This window comes from Mobula hypostoma, chromosome 10 (assembly GCF_963921235.1).
Source record: "Mobula hypostoma chromosome 10, sMobHyp1.1, whole genome shotgun sequence".
Lineage (NCBI taxonomy): Eukaryota > Metazoa > Chordata > Chondrichthyes > Myliobatiformes > Myliobatidae > Mobula > Mobula hypostoma.
In genome coordinates, this window is record NC_086106.1 from 40,311,000 (window position 1) to 40,333,563 (window position 22,564).

At 43.3% G+C, this 22,564-nt stretch overlaps 1 protein-coding gene across 2 annotated transcripts in view; it reads left to right on the plus strand.

Annotated features, from left to right (window-relative positions):
• The window catches only part of LOC134352858 (forkhead box protein A2-like), a 44,534-nt gene that overhangs the window by 15,005 nt on the left and 6,965 nt on the right, over window positions 1-22,564 (plus strand). Inside the window, exon 1 of one of the 2 annotated variants that reach the window (XM_063060382.1) lies at window positions 16,833-17,053. The exons of the other annotated variant lie outside the window; for it this stretch is intronic. The gene's annotated coding sequence lies outside the window, so the exon portion shown is untranslated. Of the gene's footprint in view, window positions 1-16,832; window positions 17,054-22,564 lie in introns of those variants that run through there. 2 annotated transcript variants of the gene reach the window in all.

Below are 22,564 nucleotides of genomic sequence, written 5' to 3' on the forward strand. Positions count from 1 at the left end.
GGAGCTATAAAGCATTACACTACCATGCTATTCTTTCAGTTTCCTGATCTCAGTGCACTACTTGTCAAACACTTTGCTAAAATCCAGGTACAGCGCGAGAAATACACTCAGTGGCCACTTTATTAGATATCTCAGTGTATGTTCATGGTCTTCTGCTGCTGTAGCCCATCTGCACCAAGGTTCAATGTGTTGTGCATTCAGAGACACTCTTTTGCACATCCTTGTTGTAATACACACAAAAACTGCTGGTGAACGCAGCAGGCCAGGCAGCATCTGTAGATAAGTACAGTCAACGTTTCGGGCCGAGACCCTTCGTTAGGACTAAGTGAAAGAAGAGATAGTAAGAGATTTGAAAGTGGGAGGGGGAGGGGGAGATCCGAAATGATAGGAGAAGACAGGAGGGGGAAGGATGGAGCTAAGAGCCCCTCCCCCTCCACTTTCAAATCTCTTACTATCTCTTCTTTCAGTTAGTCCTAACGAAGGGTCTCGGCCCGAAATGTCGACTGTACTTCTTCATATAGATGCTGCCTGGCCTGCTGCGTTCGCCAGCATTTTTTGTGTGTGTTGCTTGAATTCCCAGCATCTGCAGATTTCCTCGTGTCACTGTTGTAATGTGTGGCTATTTGAGTTACTGTCATCTTCCTGTCGGCTTGAATCAGTCTGGCCATTTTCCTCTGACCTCTGTCATTGACAAGGTGTTTTCATCCAGAGAACTGCTGCTAACTGGATTTTTTTTTAACCATTCTCTGTAAACACTGAAGACTGTTGTCTGTGAAAAACCCAGGGGATCAGCAGTTTCTGAGATACTCAAACCACCCCATCTGGCACCAACAATCATTCACCGGTCAAAGCCACTTAAATTGCACTCCTTCTCCATTCTGATGTTTGGTCTGAACAAGAACTGAACCTCTTGACCATGTCTGCATGCTTTTATTCATTGAGTTGCTGCCACGTGATTGGCTGATTAGAGTTGTATAGGTGTGCCAAATAAAGTGGCTACTGAGTGTGTTTACCCTCATTGACTCTCTTTCTGATGTCCTCAAAAATAGATTGTATTGTAAAGATGGTCATTCCTTAAAGGTGGGTCAGATGCCGACAATGGAAGTTGATTAAATTGAACTGCATCCAATGCAAGGTATTCCTTATTTATTTTCAGCCTTTATTGAATCTCAGATTAGGAGGCCTTCGAGCTTTCTTTGGCTCCTGTGAGAGGACCCCCTTCTGCCCCATTCCCCTGCTGCTTTCTTGAAGCTTCACAAATTTTTTTCTCTCAAATATATATCCAGTTCCCTCTTCTAAACCCTTCTGGCAACATCATAGGTAATGAGTTCCAGGTAATTATTGCTCTTTTCATACTCCTGTTGATATCTTTGAAGATTATATTTATTAGATATGGTAGGTTCTAATCAAGAACCTATCCACCTCTGTTTTAAATATATCCTAAAAGATACCAACAGGAATATGAAAAGAGCAACAATTACCTGAACTTATTGCTGCCAATGAATCAGGGCTAAACTTGGAGAATGGGGTTGAGAGGGAGAGTAAAACAGCCATGGTGAATGGTGGTGCAGACCACAATGGAGTAATTCTGCTCCTATGTCCTGTGATCTTAACAATCCTTATTCCACTCTTTACTCTCTAAGTAACAGTAAATACGTGGATCCCGGATTGGTCTTTACAGCCACCTGAGGACCCACCAATAGACAACCCCTTCAGAAAACATCATACTCAATTCAAGTGATCGCACTGCAACTGCTACTTCTCTGATTTCAGTTTTACAATGTACGCTGGTGTTTCTGTAACAATCTCAACTGTTGTGTTGACAGATCAGTCAACTGATCAGGTCTGCACTGATCTTTACGCAATTGCACTTACATCCACAGTCTTCCAAACCCCCTAACAGTGCAAATGAAGGGGAAACCTACAGTAAGAACTTCTGCTAGTTCCTCCCACTGCACTTATTAACAGTCTGGAATGCATTTCAACCTGTCAACTTTTAAAGGCGCCCGGTCCTTAATTATACTCTCTTTCTAATACATACATCATTCTTCTTTAATGTCAATATTGATATCTCCTCCCTCCTCTGTGATGTCAGACAGAAAATGTTCATTTTAAATTTTACATGCCTTCCTTCTTTTGATTTCTAATTTAACCTGCCTTCTTCTTTTACAGAGTCTTAAAGCAGGGAAACAGGTCTTTGGCTCAACTGGTCCATACCAGCCAAGATTCCCATACAAGCTAGTCTCCTTTGCCTGTGTTTGGCCCAAGTCTCTCTAAACCTTTCCTATCCATGTAGCTGTTTACTTGCCTTTAAATGTTGTTAATGTACCTGCCGCACCCACTCTCTTTCTTATCTATAGAATGTCTGTGGGTTTTCCGTGTTTTTTCCTGCAAAAAAAACTCCCTGCCCTCTCTTTGACTTCAGATTTCTTTTTAAAGTTCATCCCTGCACATTCTCTAGCCTTTGTGCTATTTTGATCTCGTGGTATTTCTCATAAAGCCTTCTTTTTTTGCAATGTCTTACCATAAATATAAATTTGCCCTTTTTTGGAGCATATTTGATTTGAACGCTGACGATCTCCACCCCACTGCCTCCCACCGCTCTGTCACTGATTTACAATCAAGCGTTCTTTCCCAGCCTATGTCAGCCTTGTAAACCTGGCTGTATCCTAAATTGGAAAGGATTTTTTTCCTCCTGCTCTACCTTTGTTCCTTTCTGGGATAAATCCAACTGAATTATGATTGCCAAAATGCCCCCGGTTCATTGTTGAACCCCAGTGTAGTGCTGTATCCTCCGTTAGTGATTGCTACATCCTGAGAAGAGCAGAACCAGAATCAGGTCCAATATCACCAGCATATGCCATGAAATATGTGGTTCTGCAGCAGTAGAGTCGGTTACCTTATGCCCATCACCCCTCCCTTGCAGAAGCTGCTCACCAGAGTCCCCTGTCCCGGGCCAGTCTTCCAAGTTATCCCAGGTGGAGCCCATCTTCTCCTTCCTCTCCCAGGGATGAGGTCTTCGGAGCTTCGGGTGTTTTTGTAGCGCTGAGTTTTTACAGGATGGGGTTGCTAGTCCATGCCCGGCTCTCCTTCTTTAGCAACCAGACTTGGGCCGTCCATGGTGGAATTAGTAACACAGTGCAAACATTAAAAAACTATAAATTGCAATAAAAAATAATCAAAATAAAAAAATTAAATTATATAGTGCAAAAAGAGAGCAAAAAACATACTGAAGTAGTGTTTGCAGATGAGCCAGTAGGTACGTCGTCTGCTGAATATACGTCGTGGCATTCAAGGCTGGCGGCCCAGGCCTGTACCAGAAAACGAGGTGTGATTTGCAGACGGCTATTTCAGGGGGCAAAGAGACAATTTCAAATGAGGTTGGAGGCGACATCGGAGGTACAACAATTCTGGCAGGGTTTGCGAGACATTACTTCCTACAAAGTGAAACCCAATAGAATGAATGGTAGCGATGCTTCACTACCAGATGAATTCAACGCCTTCTATGCCCGCTTTGAAAGGAAGAATATAACTACAGCTGTGAAGATCCCTGCTGCATCTGATGACCCTGTGATCACTGTCTCAGAGGCCGACGTTAGGCTGTCTTTAAAGAGAGTGAACCCTCGCAAGGCAGAAGGTCCCGATAGAATACCTCTGAAAACCTGTGCCAACCAACTGGCAGGAGTATTCAAGTACATTTTCAACCTCTCACTACTACAGATGAAAATTCCCACTTGCTTCAAAAAGGCAACAATTATACCAGTGCCTAAGAAGAATAATGTGAGCTGCCTTAATGACTGTAGCACTCACATCGACAGTGATGAAATGCTTTGAGAGGTTGGTCATAACTAGATTGAACTCCTGCCTCAGCAAGGACCTGGACCCATTGCAATTTGCCTATTGCCACAATAAGTCAATGGCAAATACAAACTCAATGGCTTTTCACACGGCTTTAGACCACCTGGAGAACACATACATCTACGTCAGGATGCTGTTCGTTGACTATAGCTCAGCATTTAATACCATCATTCCCACAATCATGATTGAAAAGTTACAGAACCTGGGCCTGTGTACCTCCCTCTGCAATTGGATCCTTAACTTCCTAACTGGAAGACCATAGCCTGTGCAGATTGGTGATAATATCTCCTCCTCGCTGACGATCAATACTGATGCACCTCAGGGGTGTTTGCTTAGCCCACTGCTCTACTCTTCCCTATATACATCACTGTGTGGCTAGGCATAGCTCAAGTACTATATATAAATTTGCTGATGATACAACCATCGTTGGTATAATCTCAGATGGTGACAAGAGGGCGTACAGGAGTGAGATATGCTAACTAGTGGAGTGGTGTCACAGCAACAACCTGGCACTCAACATCAGTAAGACGAAAGAGCTGATTGTAGACTTCAGGAAGGGTAAGACGAAGGAACACATACCAATCCTCATAGAGGGATCAGAAGTGAAGAGAGTGAGCAGTTTCAAGTTCCTGGGTATCAAGACCTTGTCCCAACGTATCTATGCAGTTATAAAGAAGGCAAGACAACAACTATACTTCATTAGGAGTTTGAAGAGATTTGGCATTTCAACAAATACACTCAAAAACTACTATAGATGTACTGTGGAGAGCATTCTGACAGGCTGCATCACTGTCTGGTATGGAGGGACTACTGCACAGGACCGAAAGAAGCTGCAGAGGATTGTAAATTTAGTTGGCTCCATCTTGGGTACTAGCCTACAAATTACCCAGGACATCTTCAAGGAGCAGTGTCTCAGAAAGGCAGCATCCATTATTAAGGACCTCCAGCACCCAGGGCATGCCCTTTTCTCACTGTTACCATCAGGAAGGAGGTACAGAAGCCTGAAGGCACACACTCAGCGATTCAGGAACAACTTCTTCCCCTCTGTCATCCGATTCCTAAATGGACAATGACCTGTGAACACTACCTCACTTTTTAAATATATATTCTTTTTTATGCACAATTTTTAATCTATTCAATATACATATACTGTAATTGATTTACTTTTTATTATTATCATTTTTTTTTTACTTCTTCTATATTATGTATTGCGTTGAGCTGCTGCTGCTAAGTTAACGGATTTCACGACACATGCCGATGATGATAAACCTGATTCTGATTCTGACTCCTTGACGGTTCAGGAATCAGATCTCACAATGAATATTAAGAATTCTGAGTCTCCTGAGTCCTTTGCCATATTCTCAGTCAATGTGAGGTAACTAGGACTTTACTCTCTGGAGAGAAGGAGGATGAGAGGAGACATGATAGAGGTGTACAAGATAATAAGAGGAATTGATAGAGTGGATAGCCAGCGCCTCTTCCCCAGGGCACCACTGCTCAATACAAGAGGACATGGCTTTAAGGTAAGGGGTGGGAAGTTCAAGGGGCATATTAAAGGAAGGTTTTTTACTCAGAGAGTGGTTGGTGCGTGGAATGCACTGCCTGAGTCAGTGGTGGAGGCAGATACACTAGTGAAATTTAAGAGACTACTAGACAGGTATACGGAGGACTTTAAGGTGGGGGGTTATATGGGAGGCAGGGTTTAAGGGTTGGCACAACATTGTGGGCCGAAGGGCCTGTACCGTGCTATACTATTCTATGTTCTATGTAACTCTGCACTACAACTCTATTAATTACCTATATATTTCTCAATGACTTGTCTAAATTTTATTCCATCTCTCATTTACACTTTGTGTACTGTAATATATTTCCATCAATTTGAGTTGCCTGGTTATGCTTCTCATTGGTTGAGCTTTCTGTGTACTACCTCTTCTCGTATTTACTTGCTTCTTTAGCCTGTACTCCCCAGACCAGCTTATCTGAAACCTTTGCAACCAAGAATGTTAAGCTGCCAGCCCTGCCCATCCTCGAGCTCTGTGACTGCAGCAACCACAATACTGTGTTCTCACTTCCCGTGTCCTCAATTCATCACCTGTATTCCCAGATTCCTTGCATTCAAGCATAGCCAAGAACTTTAGTTCCATTTTCTTTTTAAACTCATTTCACGGCATTCCAGCAGCACTGACTAAACCCCTCCTTTCCCTTTCTTGTTTCTCAACCATTAGCAGTGACAATAAATTTCAATCTCACTACCCCTCTGTTTTTAACCGTTTCCCTCGCGTGGCTCTGTTGAGTCTTACCCTTTCCAGAACTGGATCCAGAACTCTAGGAATTTAAACCCCTTTCATCCTTGGTTCACAAATTCATCTGCGTTTTTCCTCTGTTTCAGTAATCACTGGCACATAATCTCATAATTGATCATTCTGCTTCATTATCATACACAGGGTGTAAATGCCAAACAAATTAGCTTTTTGCAGCAGTAGTGCAGTAGATTATAAACGTAAATCGTAGATTTCTCCTAATGTTAATTCTTTTTTCTTATCTTTTCTTTTCCCCTCCTGCTTCCCTTTTCTTCTATTCCCTACTCTTCCCCACACCTGCCTATCAGCTCCTCCTAAGTGCCCCCACCTTCTCCCCTTTCTCACATGGGCCACTCTCCTATCAGATTCCTTCTTCTCCAGGTCTTTACCGTTCCCACCTACCTGCCTTCACTAATCACCTTCTAGATTGTCCTCATTCCCCCATCCACCTTTTTATTCTGGTGTCTTCCCCCTTCCTTTCCAGTTCTGAAGAAGGGTCTTGGCCCAAAATGCTGACTGTTTGTTCTTTTCCATAGATGCTTCCTAGCCTGCTGAGTTCCTCCAGCGTGTTGTGTGTGTAGCTCTGGATTTCAAGCATCTGCAAGATCTCTTGTGTTTATAAGTTGATATAAATTTAAATTAATATAAATTATATGACAGAATAAACATAATTAATTGTCATTAGTGAAAATTGAGAGAGATATAGGGTGCTACAGCACAGATAGTCCCAACAACCTGCACCAGCACCACATCCCTCTCATCCATCTACATCCAAATTTCTCATAAATTTTGCAAATGAACCCACATCCATCACTTCCACTGGCAGCTGTTTGCACACGCACTCTGCCCTCTGAATGAAGAAGTTCCCTCTTAGAGAGAAAGAGAGATATAGACCAAAGTAGAGTTAGGGCTCTTTGGGTCAGTTCAAAAATCTGACGGCGGTGGGGAGGAAGCTGTTGTTGCACTCTGAGGGGAGACAGCATTAAGAAGTGGCTTTCCACAGATGGTGGAGTTCCCTGCTGATGAATGTTGCCGTCCTGAGAAATCACCTCTTGCAGATGACCTTGATGGTGGGGAGAGCTGAGGACATGATGGAACTTATTTGAGATTGTGTTGTTTGATGTCCTCTAATGTTTCTTCAGGCTGCCATCCTACTTTCTGCTATAACATTGGCAGCAACATGATCTATGATCTCCAACTTGTTGCCCTCTCTCATGCTCCTCACTAACTACCTTAAGGCCATAAAAAAGAGGAGCATAATTAGGCCATTCAGTCCATTGAGTCTGCTCTGCCATTTAATCAGCTAATTTATTTTCCATCTCAACCCCGTTCTCCTGCGTTCTTCCTATACTCTTTCATGCCTTTACTAATCAAGAACCAATCAACCTCCACTTTAATCTTACCCCATGATGATCTCCACAGCTATCTTGGGTGCTCTTTGGTCCTAGACTCTCCCACTATTGGAATCATCCTCACTATGGCCACTCTGTCTAGACCTTCCAATATTCAATGGGTTTCATTTAGACCCTCCCTTCATCCTTGTAAATTCAGTGAAGACAGGTCACAGAGTGCTCTGTCTACACAGTGACATCCTTCACATCAGGGTGGCAACATACAGCCCTGGAATCAAACCTATGTATGCACCCATTGAATCTTGCTCCATATCGCTGAGCCTTACATAGTGCCTTGGATTTCAGTGCAGTCAAATTCCCTTGAGGAAACTCCATCCTACCCACTATTAAGAAGCGCCTCTCAGAGTTTCTTCCTAGAAAGAACTTTAACAAAGCAAGATTTTGTAAATCTGCAATATTGGATAAAATGTATTTTACATGAATTTGAAGGTGAATAAAGTGTTGGTCTTCAGTAGTCATGGCACTGAGTCTGAGAGAGGTAATATTGCAGCACTATAAAACTGGCTAGACCACACTTAGAATATTGTCTTTAGTTTTGGTTGCCTCATTATAGGAAGGATGTGAAAGCTTTAGAAAGAATGCAGAGGAGGTTTATCAGGATGCTGCCTGGATTAGGGAGCATGCCTTATGAGGATAGGTTGAGCAAGTCAGGGTTTTTTCTCTTTGGAGAGAAGGAGAATGATCGAGGTATACTAGATGATGAGAGGCAGAGATGAAGTGGACAGCCAGCACTTTTCCCCCAGGATGGAAATGGCTATAAAATTATGAGGGGACATAATTTTAAGGTGATTGGAGGAAAGTATAGGGGGGATGTCAAAGGGAGGTTTTTTACACAGTTTGGTAGAGACATGGAATGTGCTGCAGGGGTGGTGGTATAGGCAGATTAGGCACATTTAAGACACTTTTAGATAGGCGCACAGATGAAGGAAAAATGGAAGGCTACATGGGAGGGAAGGGTTAGATTGATCTTGGAGTAGGTCAAAGTGTCAGCACACCATTGTGGGCTGAAGAGCCTGCCCAGTACAGTATGTTCTATGTTATATACATTTCTAAGCTGTGAATTGCCATGCATGGAGAGTGGCAAAGCATTTGTTATGAGCAGAAGTAGATTTGCGAACCGAAAATGTACCCCAAAGAATTAACAGTGTTGCAGCAAACTGCTGGACGTCAAGTACAGTCTCAAGTTCCTGGGTGTCAACAGCTCCGAAGATCTATCCTGGGCCCAACATATTGATGCAATTACAAAGAAGGCATGACAGCGGCTATATTTCATTAAGATTTCGAGGAGATTTGGTTTGTCACCAAAGAAAGTGGTAAATTTCTACAGATGTACCATGGAGAGCATTCTGACTGGTTGCATCACTGTCTGGTGTAGAGGGGCCATGACACAGGATCGAAAGAAGCTGCAGAAAGTTGTAAACTCAGCCAGCTCCACTATGGGCAGTAGCCTCAAAGGCATAGAGTACACCATCAAAAGCTGATGGCTCAGAAAGGGGGCGTCCATCAGTAAGGTCCCCCATCATCCAGAAATGCTTTCTTCTCATTGCTATCATCAAGGAGGAGGCACAGGAGCCTGAAGATGTACACTCAATGTTTCAGGAACAGCTACTTCCCCTCTGCCATCAGATTTATGAATGGGCATTGAACCCATGAACACTTCCTCACTAATGTTTTTCCCCTTTCTTTGCACAACTTACTTAATTGTCTACACCCTCACCACCCCCTGCCCCGGAACTCCTCTGCTACCTGCCCCACACCTCTCCTGTGCTCTTGCCAGATTAACAAACTTGCATTGCACTCCACGTTGACAAACTTATTGAAATACAGTTTGCATTATTCTGTTTTGCACCGTACTGCTGCCGTGTAACAAATTTCACAACACACGCCGGTGGTATTAAACCTGATTGTGATCCTGAAATGTCTGTAAATCAAGGATCACCTATCCCAGTAGGGGATCTGCTGCCCCAACCAGCAATGTCCAGTTGTTGACAGAATGCTTGCTCAGCTGTGGGGCGATCCCCTCCCGGTAACCATCACCCACCATCTATGGTGATGGTCAAGTTCCAAAAGACAGTGAATGACACTTTGTGTGCATGGGCTCCAGGACACCAGGAGCTACCTGTGTTTCCTGAATGGGCAGAGGATATATATTCGACAGGACCAACCAGAAGGCACTGACTGCCTTACTTACAGTAACTAGCAGACAGTTGTGAACATCTAGAGCACAAGGTGACCTGTGGACATCCCAGATATGCAGTGTGTGCTGTGACCCTCCGCATGACCTGTGATGGCACTGTCTGTGTTTGAGTTAGTGGATGAGACTCTCTCTGTTTCAGTTAGTTGACCCGTCTCTGCATGTGAATTATTTTATGAAACTTTCTGTATCTGAGTTAGTTGACCCGTCTCTGTGTCTGAGTTAATAGATGAGATTCTCTGTGTTAGTGTTAGTTGACCCGTCTCTGCATGTGAATTATTTGATGAAACTCTCCGTATTTGAGTTACTTGACCCATTTCCATATTTGAGTTACTTGACCTGTCTCTGTGTTTGAGTCAGTTGATGAGACTCTCTGTGTTTCAGTTAGTTGACCCATCTCTGCATGTGAATTATTTGACAAAACTCTCTATGTGCTTTTATTATATACTGTAACTTTTTGCGCTAATCAGTGTACATTGGTGGGTTCATGTTACAGCTGAGGAATTATGTAGTTCTGCTTATTTTAGGATTTTAGAGTGAAATGCGCTCTCAACCATTTCTAGATTGTTCACCCTCACTGCAGAAATTATATCGCCCAGTTCCTGATATGGGATACACGTGTGCAACTGGTGTGATATCTGTGCCAGGTATGCATCAAGTTACATCACTTCCCTGGGAATGCGCCTCTTGGAGAAAAGTCAATCTAAATTAATTATCAAATGATGCATAAGGCAGAATCCAAGGAAACCAGTTACCAGCGTGTAGGAGATACAGAAGCCTGAAGGCACACACTCAGCAATTCAGGAACAGCTTCTTCCCCTCTGCCATCCAATTCCTAAACGGACATTGATCCTGTGAACACTACCTCACTTTTTAGCATATATCATCTCAGTTTTTGCACTATTTTTAATCTATTCATTATACGTATACTTTATTTGATTTTTTTTTCTTCTATATTATGTATTGCATTGAACTGCTGCTGCTAAATAAACAAATTTCACGACACATGCCAGTGATAATAAGCCTGATTCTGATTTTATATACTACCTTGAGACTGGATTTAGATAGATCAGGTTATCCTGGGAGTGATCATCGTTGAACAGTTAGGCATTCATATACACTATGCACAACTGAAGACCACTAAGGAAATTATATTTTAACCTTCTAATCCCATGTCCCACCTCTTGTCTGCAAATGAGCCAACCCCCTTCAACAAAGGTCCAGCCCAGGTTCCAAACTCCTGACGCCAACCCCCACCTCCTCAATCAGCTGACATACTAAAGACCCAACCCATGTATGAACTCAGGTCTGAACCACACCCTCACACACTTACTACAATCCTCTAAAGCCCTCAAAGCCTTGAACATCTCCCAGACAGCCTCCCCACAACCCTCATGCCAGAAGCTAACCCTGTACTCTCCCACTCACCCTGATCATCAGTCCACTTTCCTAAATTCCTGCCGCTTACCCGATCTCTGACCCAACCCCAGGCTTCAGTGTGGCCCATGACTACCAATCTCCTTTCTCTGCCAGGCACCACTCCCCAGTCAAGCCTGTCAGCATTGCCGTGCCCTCCATGGCTACCACTGAATCTCACATGTTGGTCCATAACTGGGGAGCATAGAGTATAGAACACTAGAGCACAGTACAGGCACTTCAACCCACAATGTTGTGCTATCCCTTTATCGTGCTCCAAGATCAAGCTAACACTTCCCTCACACATAGCCCTTCCTATTCTTTTCATCCAAATGCCTATCTAAGAGTCTCTTACATATTCCCAATGTATCTGCCTCTACCAACACCTTTGGCAGCACAATTAACGCATCTACCACTCTGTGTGAAAAAGCCTACCTGTGACATCCCACCTATACTTTCTTCCAATCATGATAAAGTTATGCTCCCTTGTATTAGGTTGAGAAGAGTGATTCCAGGAAGGAAAGGTTTACCATATGAACAGCGGTTGAAGGTTCTGGGCCTGTACTGACTGGAATTTAGAAGAATGAGGGGAGCTCTCATTGAAACCTATCGTATGTTGAAAGGCCTAGATAGAGTGGATGCAGAGAGGATGTTTCCTTTAGTAGGGGAGTCTAGGTCCAGAGGGCACAGCCTCAGAATAGACAGAGATAAGGAGAAATTTCTTTAGCCAGAGGGTGGTGAATCTGTGGAATTCATTGCCATGTCAGTGGGTGCATCTAAGGTGGAGATTAAAAGGTTCTTGATTAGTCAAGGTGAGTTAGGTTATGGGGAAAAGGCAGGAGAATGGGGTTGAGAGGGACGTGGATCAGCCATATGAAATGGAGTAGACTCGATGGGCTGAGTGGCCTAATTCTGCTTCTATGTCTTCTGGTCGTATGGTTGTATGGTCCCCCATCCGGGGTGATGTCAATGTTCATAAGAATGTGGCTCATTTCTATTAGCATGTCAGAGCGAGTGTTCAGTTCCGTACATTTCTCATCTTCTTGACCTGCTGCACATTGTGCATTTATATCAGATGCTCCCTTTGACTGAATATCTTTATCACTGATATCAATATGCCCTTGTGCTGTAATATGGGAGCTAATATCATTAGTTGTAACATGTCACTTTGTGTGATGGTAATATCACTGTATGTGTTGCATGCCATAGTACTCGAACACCACTAGTATCAGGATTTAAATTCTACTAATAATACTGTGTCACTTTGTGTGTGATTGCATCTTTGTCATTAGTGCATGTGATTATATCATTACTATTAATGCCGGTGTGTACTGGCATCGCAGGCTATACCAGTGAAATTATTGCTATGTCATTGTGTTTGCAAATATCATTACCGTAACCTTTCACAATGTTAGTGGTAATACCATTACTATTCAGGTGTCATTGCATGTACTGATAATTACAGTTCGAATGTCACCATGTCTGATGTCGCTACCATTATTGTGTCTCTGCGTATACTAATATCACTAGTATTTGTGTTGAGCGTGTGTGTGTGTGTAAGTCCATAAGACCATATGACATAGGAGCAGAATTAGGCTATTCAGCCTATCAAGTATGTGCTGTTATCATGGCTGATTTAATTACCCTCTCAACCCCATTCTCCTGACTTCTCCTGAAACCTTTGACACCCTTACTAACCAAGAACCTACCAACCTCTGCTTTAAATATACCCAATGGCCTGGCCTCCACACCCACCCATGGCAATGAATTCCACAGATCACCACCCTCTGGTTAAAGAACTCCCCACTCAACTCTGTCATTGCATGTACTGATAATTACAGTTCGAATGTCACCATGTCTGATGTCGCTACCATTATTGTGTCTCTGCGTGTACACACCGGCATTAATAGTAAATCATCTGCACTCAATTACGCTCCAGACACTCTTGAACTTCCAGCTTGCTGCTAGTGTCTTTCACAGTGAAGAGTGATGCAAAATACTTATTCAGTTTGTCTGCTATTTCCTAATCCCCCATTACTACCTCTCCATTTTCCAGTGGCCCAATATCTACTCTCACCTCTCTTTTACTCTTTATAGATCCCAAAAAAATGTTTGGTATCCTCTTTGATATTATTGGTTAGCTTACCTTCGTATTTCATCTTTTCCCTCCTTATGACTGTTTTAGTTGCCTTCTGTTGGTTTTTAAAAGCTTCCCTATCCTCTAACTTCCCACTAATTTTTGCACTATTATATGCCCTCTCTTTTGCATTTATTTTTGCTTTGACGTCCCTTGTCAGCTAGATTGTGTCATCCTGCCTTTAGAATACTTCTTTTTCTTTGGGATGCATCTTCCTGCGATTTCTTAAATGCTCCCATAATTTTCAGCCATTATCTGCCATTATCCCTGCTAGTGTTTCCTTTCAATCAGCTCCTCTCTCATACCACTGTAATTTTTTTTAGTCCACTGTAATACTGATACATCTGATTTTAGCTTCTCCCCCTCAAATTGCATTATGATCACTACCTCCTAAAGGTTCCCTTACCTTCCTCTCCCTAATCAAGTCCAGTTCATCACACAATACCCAATCCAGAAGAGCTGATCCCCTAGTGGGCTCAACCACAAGCTGTTCTAAACAGCCATCTCATAGGCATTCAACAAACTCTCTCTCTCGGGATCCAACATCAGCACCAAATTGATTTTCCCAATCTACCTGCATATTGGATCCCCTGTGTCCATCGTAACATTGGCTTTTTGACATGCATTTTCTATGTCTCATTGTAATTTGTAGTCCACATTCTGGCTACTGCATATAACTCCCATCAGGGTCGTTTTTACCCTTGCAGTTCCTTAACTCTGCTCACAAGATTCTATGTCTTTCAATCCTATGTCACCTCTTTCTCAGGATTTCATTTAATTTTTTACCAACAGAACCACCTCGCCTCTCTGCCTACCCGCGAGTCCTTTCAATAAAATGTGTATTCTTGGATGTTAAGCTCCCAACCATAATCTTCCTTCAGCCACGACTCAGTGATACCCACAACATCATACGCGCCAATCTCTATCTGCGCTACAAGATCTGTATTCCGGGTGCATTCAAATATACTACCTTCAGTCCTATATTCATCACAGTATTTGAATTTGTCCCATCTTACACTGTCGTTGCTGTGGCTGCCTGTGTTGCTCTGTGCTGTGTGTTTGTTGCTATGCTGCACATTGTGAGCAGGCTGTGTTTGTGCTGAAGTGTGTGGTGACTCTTCAGGCTGCCCCCAGCGCACCCTTGGGTGTGTTGGTTTTTAACACAAATGACACATTTCACTGTGTGTCTCAATGTACTGTGAGAAATAAATCTGAATCTGATTCTACCATTAGAGTGTTCATCTGTGTGTGCTAGTATTGTTAATATTAATGTAACAGGCGACCATTGAATATCAGTTTTTATTGTTAAAGTGCACTTATGTATTCACCTTGGTAATGCTAAAATAGCTGCCTGTGCCTTTAAAAGAAAACGGTGATGTCATTTTTCATGGGTGAAGTAGAACAAAGAGTTGCCATGTTCTAGAAAGGACAACGTTCGAATGCTTTCCCCAGGTTTGATGAGGAAAGATTTTCACGAGTAAAATTGCAATAGAACATCTAAAACAGATAAAGTATTTGTTGTCCTGCGTGTGTACTTTTCCCCAGGTTACGTTAATGAATCACTGTGTCCTCCAATACATTGGTATTAGTGTGAGAATATGTAGCTTACTGTATATCATGACTACTAACTACCATTAGCCAATTAGCATGTTGCTATGCATGTGCAGATGCTTTCCGCCATGACACTGTGTGTGTATGTTGATAGGATTATGATTATTCACCTGGTGACCTCTTTATTAGGTACAACTTAATGCAAATATCTAGTTAGCCAATCATGTGGCAACAACTCAATACATAAAAGCATGTAGACATGGTCAAGAGGTTCATTTGTTGTTCAGACCAAACATCAGAATGGGGAAGAAATAAGCGACTTTGACTGTGAAATGATCGTTGGTGCCAGTCGGGGTGGTTTGAGCATTTCAAAAACTAATCATCTTCTGGGATTTTCATGCACAACGGTCTCTAGAGTTTACAGGGAATGGTGCAAGAAACAAAAAAACAAGCCAGTGAGCGGCAGTTCTGTGAGAGAAAACACCTTGTTAATGAGAGAGGTCAGAGAAGAATAGCCAGTGGAATGCAACAGTAACCCAAAAAACCACATGTTACAACAGTGGTGTGCAGAAGGGTGTCTCTGAATGCACAACATGTTGAACTTTGAAGTGGATGGGCTACAGCAGCAGAAGATCATGAACACACACTCAGTGGCCACTTTATTAAGTACAGGAGGTAACTAATAAAGTGGCTATTGAGTGTATGTGCAGATAATTTTTTTGTGCTTCAAATCAGGTGAAGTTTGTATTTAAATCATAGTGCCACTGTTTGTGTGTGTGTCTGAGTGATGATTACTCTGCTCTTCATTGTGTTGTTGTATGCAGGCATGTCAGAGTGTCCCTGCATTTTCTTTCCTTACCGGTCTCGGCGTTGGAGTCGGTGTTTAGACCCCATCCCTTCCTTTTGCCACCATTTAAAAACTGTCCCATTTTAGGGTTGGGTGGGATGCAGAAAAAGATTCAGTAAAGTGCTGTCAATCTGTCAAACAAACTCCTCACCAATACTTAAACCTGTCAAAATGTATTGCAGAATTTCTCTGATATCCAGTGCCACTCAAAGATTATTAAAATATTCTATTAACAAAGTTAAAATATGGCTTCCTTCAAAAATAATTTGAAACACCAGACCATACCAGGAATTTTAAAATACAATCAGAATCAAAATATACAAACTAAAACAAATGAAGTAAATGTAAGAGATGTGAAACTTCTTGTTATCCCCGGCCATGCTCGATCTGCACCTGGCCCAGTTTGTTTGGCAAGTCTCCTTGCCCAGATACTGGGAAATAGCAATGCCTCAGAAAGGCAGCATCCATCATTAAGGACTCCTGTTAGCCAGGTCATGTCCCTTCTCATTGCTACCATCGAGAAGGAGATACAGGAGCCTGAAGATACACACTCAAGTTTTCGGAAACAGCTCCATGCTTTCCACCATCAGATTTCTGAAAGGCCAATGAACCCATGAACACTATCTCAATACTTGCTTCCTCTCTTTATGCACTGCGCGCGTGCGGGTGCACACACACACACACACACACACACGTGTATAGTAATTTTGAAATTTATAGTTTTTATTGTTATATATTACACTGTACTGCTACAAAACAACAAATTTCATGACATATCCCGGTGATATTAAGCCTGATTCTGATTCTGACTCTGTCCCGCCTGAATCCACTGTTCATTCATGAAGTGCACCAGCTAGCAGCTCCTGCAAGGTATTCCAGTCAGCTGGTTACACACACAACTGCCATAGGACCATAAGACAAAGGAACAGAATTAGGCCATTTGGCCCATCGAGTCTGCTTCATCATTCCATCATTGCTGATTTATTATCCCTCTGAAACCCATTCTCCTGCTTTCTCCCATAGACTTTGACATCCTTACTAATTAAGAGCCTCTACTTTAAAGATATTCAATGACTTGTCTTCCACAGACATCTCCGGCAACAAATTCCACAGACTCACCACCCTTTGGCTAAAGAAGTTCCTCCTCATCTCTTCTATTCTGAAAGGGCATCCTTCTATTCTGAGGTTGTGGCATCTGGTCCGAGACTCCCCCACTATAGGAAACATCCTCTCCGCGTCCACTCTATCTTGGCCTTTCAATATTCAACAGGTTTTAATTGGCAGTGGTTCCCCACAAACTCTGGGCCGTTGCAGCACGATTCCTGTCAATAGCACAGAGTAAGTATGGAGCAGCATTGTATTACAGTACACACACAGAATGCTGGAGGAACTCAGCAACACACACACACAATGCTGGGAAGGGGGAGAAGAACCAGAGGGAAATGATGGGTGGGTAAGGAGAGAGGGAAACGGAAACTGGGAATGGTGAAACGGGGGGGCTGAGGGCTTAGCCTCCCTAATATGTTGTGGTCCCTTAAAGAAGTAATAGCATAAGGTGTATCCTTATTATATTGCGTTATGCAGAAAATGTGATATTAAAATTTGTACTTATATCATATTATGTTATGCTATATTATATCATCATGGAGTCTTTTTTTATTCGATTACAACTTTAAGCAAGTCTACAGGGAGTTTGGCCTCATCATGTAGGACATCAATAGAGAAGCTCCTTAGCAGCCAGCCAGCTAGTTTAAATAATGTTAGCTATGCTAATGAACGAATGACACCCATTAAACTCACCTCAACATGTCTTTTACAGTCTTTACCCACCATGGGCAATAGAAAAGTCTCTGTTGCAAACAGTGCGGCGAGCAACCCTGTCATTATTTTTGACCCCTATTAGGCAGGGGTACACTTTAGTGTAGTCTGGGGTGAAGTACGGTTTATATTTTCTTTTTTTGGAACACTCTGCCATGGCGCTGTAGGACACTAAACTGAACTGATGGACAATGAAAGAGAGAGAGAGAGGTCAACTGTAAAGCCCACCCACAGAGAAAACTGATAGGTCTACTTAGTACAAAGAGAGACCGATCAGGATGCTCTCTCTGTCACTCTCTCACTACATCCCTCTCCCTCTCCCTCTCCCTCTCCTTCTCCCTCTCCTCCCTCTCCTCTCTCAAAAAAATCAATTTCCGAGATATTGTATATAACTTGTGGGCGTCAGGGAGCCACTATCAATATGCGGGAGACTCCCAGAACTTCTGGGAGAGGTGGGATGTCTGTTATGAGGTGTCAGAGCACAACTTCAGAGCTTTTGTCATGAACATTGCTGTAAGCTTGCATTCTGTGTATTCTGCAAATGTCCCTGGTTCACTTCAGTAATGGCATTTTTATCAACCCAATTGAAGTACACCCACTTCGGGACTGCTTGGTCAAGCACCTTTGCTCTATCCGCAAAAACAGGATTTCCCAGTGGCCAACCATTCTCGTTCCACTCCCCACTCCCATTCCAGCATGGTGGTCCACAGCCTCCTCTACTGCCACTCTTAGGTTGGAGGAACAACACCTCATATTCTGTCTGGCTAGCCTCCAACCTGTTGGAATGAACATCAATTTCTCTCAATTTCGGTAATGTTTCCAACTCCCCCTCTCCTTTCCGTCTTCTCCCATTCCCCATTCTGGCTCCCCTCTTACCTCCACTCTTCTTCCCATCACCTCCTCCTGGTGCCTCTCCTCCTTCCTTCTCTCCCATGGTGCTTTCTACTCTCCTATCAAAGGGTCATTTACATGACCAATTATTCTACTAACCATAACATCTTTGGACTGTGGGAGGAAACCGGAGCACCTGGAGGAAATTCACCCATTGCACGGGGAGGACATACAGACTCCTTAGAGCTGATGCTGGAATGGAATTCTGAACTGCAATGCCCCGAGCTGTAATAGTGTCACAGTAACCGCTATGCTGGTGTGGTATGTTTTAGAATAATGTTTAACATCTTAAAATAATGTTTCTCATTGAGATTTTTTAAAATATTGTTGAAATGGATTTAATTAAAAAAATTTGTAACAGATAACTAAAAATTTAATGAATGTTATTACAGCAACATATAATTAAAACTATTGAAACCAAACAAAATGACCCAGCAACCCTTTTGTGATGAATGGGATCCTGCCTCTTTCCTGCAGAGCCTCTGCACCGCTGATACTTAACGTCAGAGGGAGAGCTTAGTGCGTCTGGCCTTCATCTCCTATTGGGCTTCCATCTTTGGCCAAGCAGGAGTGGATGTCAAATGAGTGTCGGAGGCAGACACTCACAACAGTCAAGTGCCTAGACTAGGAATGTTACAGGTGAAGTGTTGGTAAATGGGATTCGTTCTGAGAGGTTGTGTATGGACAGCATGAAGAGCGTGGGCTGAAGGGCCTGTGTCTGTGCTGTATGATTCTGTGAGACGACCTGCCAGGCGGCATGATAACGCAGCGGTTGGTGTCACACTATTACAGAGCCAGTGACTGGGGTTGAGTTCTGCCACTGTCTGTAAGGAATTTTGTACTTTCTCCCCTTGACCCTGTGAGTTTCCTCCGGGTGTTCCAGAGGAAATTCTAAAGTTAGCAGGTTAGTTGGTCACGTGGATAATTGGGGGTGTGGCCTCCTCAACAGGCCAGAGGGTCAGTTACCAAGTTATATCTCTAAATAAATAAAAATAAAACTCCACAGCACACTGAGACAGTGTTTACCAGTGCAGGCGTTTGTCAGTCACTGTTTCTTTACGTATATACCAGCTGGTGTGTGTATAATTAGAGATATTGCACCTCAGGAGATGATCTTTTCTGCACCTCACTGAAAGTGGGGGCATTCACAGGATGCACATACTCTGCTGCACGGACATTCATCAAGAGCAGAGGACACATGCGGGAATACTGTGTAAATCATCCCAGCCTGGATGAGGTACAGGGTCACGCCACCACAGCCCAAAATTATCCGAACCCGAGCATTCCATCAGAGTGTGCACCAACCCAACCCAACCCAACCCATGGAGTTGGATCTCATGAGTCACTATCGGTTTATATGACATTGGGAAGTCTCTTGGAGTGACCTTTGCGTTTATATCTATCATTATGTACCTGTTCACTTCTGTCAGCACCTCCACACCTCCCAGACCAAGAGGCAGGCTGCAGATCTGTACCATTGGTGGATGAGAACAAAAGAATATCCAGATGGGTTAAACTGATTTTATTATCTCCATGGGAACCGAGATGTTAATATCAATAGGGATTAAGAAATCTCAGCTGTCTGTGCCTTTGATGTATTAATTGAATGATATCAGTTGAAGCAAACAGCTCATTGCCTGGCTTGAAGCAACAAGCAAGAAGTTTTGACACCTTCAGCAGAGTTTGGTTTGGTTTAACATGCTGTTATTTATTTGGCGCTGGTGAGTTAGACAGTCATTTTGTCTTCATTCTTCAAAATGTGCAGAACTTTTCTGCAGTAATCTCTGAAGCGTATGTACATGATTCAGCTATAATTACTGAAGCAATATTGCAATTTTTATTGCATGTATTGATGAATCATTGCGACATGCCCTGTGCATCTATAGCACCAACAGGTGTTAGGAATGACTGTAAACTCAAGATAACACTAGCACAAGATAAGGAGAGTCTAGCTTTATTCTCACTGGAAGCTAGGAGCTGAGGGGTGACCCTACAGAGGTCACAAAATCATGAGGGGCATAGATATGCCAGATAGATCTTTTTCCTGGGGCAGAGGATTCTTATACCAGAGGGCACAGCTTTAAGGTGAGGGGAGATCTAAGGGGTAGGTTTTCCACACAGAGTGGTGAATATCTGCAGTGAACACACAGAAGAGGTAGCTGACGCAGATACAATTACAACATCAAAGAAACATTTGGACAGCCTGATGACATTCACATCCATTTCTCCGCCCTCTCCCTTCTCTCTTCTATTCCCCACCCTGGCCCTTTACCTTTTCTCCTCATCTGCCTATCACCTCCCCCTTCCCTTTCTCCTATGGTCCACTCTCCTCTCCTGTCAGATTCCTCCTTCTCCAGCCCTTTACCTTTCCCACCCACCTGGCTTCACCTATCACCTTATGGCTTGTCCTCCTCCCCCCTCCCCACCTTTTTATTCTGGCCTCTTCCCCCTTCCTTTCCAGTCCTGTTGAAGAGTCTCGGCCTAAAACATCGACTGTTTATTCATTTTCATAAATGCTGCCTGACCTGCTGAGTCCCTCCAGCATTTTGTGCTCAAACAGGAAAGGAGTAGAGGGATATGGACCTGGTATGGGCAGAGGGATTGGCATAACCAGACATCATGGATGAGATGGTTAGAGTGACATCAATACTAACTTGACCCCAATCTTTAACACACACGGAAAGAACAAGTGGCATCCACCCACAAGGGGTCATGAATTTGATTCCGTGTTGGTGGGTCAAGGCTCAAGTTTAAATTGAACTGTGCTATGTCTTTCTATAACTCTTATTAAAAAAAAAGTGTCTCAGCTCTAGCACAACAAATACCAAGATCTGTCACAATAGAGAAGATGCTCTCCATATCCACCCTGTCATTTTTCAGTCAAGTCCCTTCTCAGTCTTCGAAACAGCAGGGACACAGCCGATCATAATCACATGCTGAAAATCCAGAGTAACACACATAAAGTGCTGGAGGAACTCAGCAGCACCTGGAAATGAAGTAACAGTTGATATTTCAGGCTGAGACTCTTTATCAGGACTGGAAAGGAAGGGGTAAGACACCAGAATAAAAAGGTGGGGAGAGGGAGGGGAAGTTAGAATGCGATAGGTGAAGCCAGGTGGGTGGGAAAGGTAAGGGGCTGGAGAAGAAGGTATCTGATAGGAGAGGAGAGTGGACCATGGGAGAAAGGGAAGGAGCAGGGGCACCAGCGGGAGGTAATAGGCAGGTGAGGAGAAGAGGTAAGAGGCCAATGTCGGGAATAGAAGAAGTGGGGCGGGTGGGGGGAAACATCTGTACATTAATACAGCCTATCCAACCTTTTCTCTGAAGACCCATCCCATCCACTTATTTCGCTGTAAGACAGCAGTACATATCTGCCCGGCTCCAATGAGACTCCTAGCAAGAAGGTAGCGGCTTTCTGAACCACTCTGCAAGCTTGAGCACGTTGTCTGGGCTGACACCAGTGCAGGACTGAAGAGGTGCTATGGGGTGAGACATTCAGCCATTTGGGTAGAGGTGAAAAGGGTTCAAGGCACTATTTAGAAGAAAAGGAAGGGATTTCTACCTTATCTCCCAGCCAATGTTCCCTCTAATATGTAATGATCAGTGTGTGCAAAAATCTTGTGCTGTGTAATTTGATTGTATACGATCATAAAATATACTTAAACTGCCAATGAGGTAAAGGGAGACAACCTTTTGTGCAGTTTAAATTCCTTTGTGTGCCAGCAGCAAAATAAATGTGTGCACGCACGCAGACACACACACACACACACACACACTGCCACTCTCTGTGCAAAAAAAACATCTGACACCCCCCCCCCGCCGTATACTTTCCTCCATTCACTTTAAAATGATGCAATCGACAGCACATTACAGGCCCTTCGGCCCACAATGTTGTGCTGACCATGTAACCTATTCTAGAAACCGCCTAAAATTTCCCTACCACATAACTCTCTATTTTTCTAAGCTCCATGTACCTATCTAAGAGTCTCTTAAAAGACCCTATTGTATCTGCCTCCACCACCTTCGCTGGCAGTGCATTCTACCCACCCACCACTCTCTGTGTGAAAAACTTACCTCAGACATCCTCCTTGTACCTACTTCCAAGCACAAAGATCATCTTACACACCTCTACCAGGTCAC